We start from the raw sequence: 761 nt of genomic DNA, 5'->3' as shown, positions 1-761 counted from the left end.
ATCATGTTCCAAATGCTTCAGACAGTGGATCAATTTAGTGGAATGCCTACCGAAGATCCTTACTTTCACTTTAAAACTATTTATGGAGGTGAATGATTATTTCAAGATAACTGGAATACCTGAAGATGCACTACGATTAAAGTTGTTCCCATATTCACTAAGGGATAGAGCTGGAGCCTGGTTGAACTCATTGCCACCACATTCCATTACCACACGAAAAGAGTTAGCAGAAAGATTCCTCATTAAGTATTTCCCGCCTAGCAAGAATGCTAAGTTGAGGAACGAGATCACTACTTTCCAACAAATGGACGACAAGTCCTTGTATGAGGCATGGGAAAGGTACAAAGAGTTATTACAGAAGTGCCCTCAACATGGAATCCCATATTGCATCCAACTTGAGACATTCTATATTAGTTTCATTGCTCACACAAGAATGGTAGTAGGCGCTTCTGCTAATGAAGCCCTATTTTCTAAGTCTTATAATGAAGCTTATGAAATCATTTAGAGGATTTCCAACGACAATTATCAATGGCCAACCAATCAAGCAGTGTTAGGAAGATGAGTCGCTGGAGTACATGAAGTGGACACTCTCACTTCACTTGCATCTCAAGTATCCTCAATTCCATCGATGCTTAAAAATTTTAGCACTAATGGGTTTAATAGTTGGTAGCACAGCCACCCAATCAATTTGAAAATGTAGCCTATGTTTATTGTGGGGAAGGAAATTTGTTCGAAGAATGTCCATCAAACCCAGAATTTGT

The 761-nt window shown here is 39.0% G+C and overlaps 1 non-coding gene across 1 annotated transcript; it reads right to left on the bottom strand.

Annotated features, from left to right (window-relative positions):
• Positions 1–271: 271 nt before the first annotated feature.
• Positions 272–378, bottom strand: LOC121221484 (small nucleolar RNA R71). Its single transcript, XR_005918876.1, has one exon. It is a non-coding gene; the product is annotated as a small nucleolar RNA R71 (small nucleolar RNA).
• Between the last annotated feature and the right edge of the window lie 383 nt (positions 379–761).

This window comes from Gossypium hirsutum, chromosome D09 (genome assembly GCF_007990345.1).
Source record: "Gossypium hirsutum isolate 1008001.06 chromosome D09, Gossypium_hirsutum_v2.1, whole genome shotgun sequence".
Lineage (NCBI taxonomy): Eukaryota > Viridiplantae > Streptophyta > Magnoliopsida > Malvales > Malvaceae > Gossypium > Gossypium hirsutum.
The sequence above is the reverse complement of the archived record's forward strand: the minus strand, read 5'-3'. Positions and strand labels throughout refer to the sequence as shown.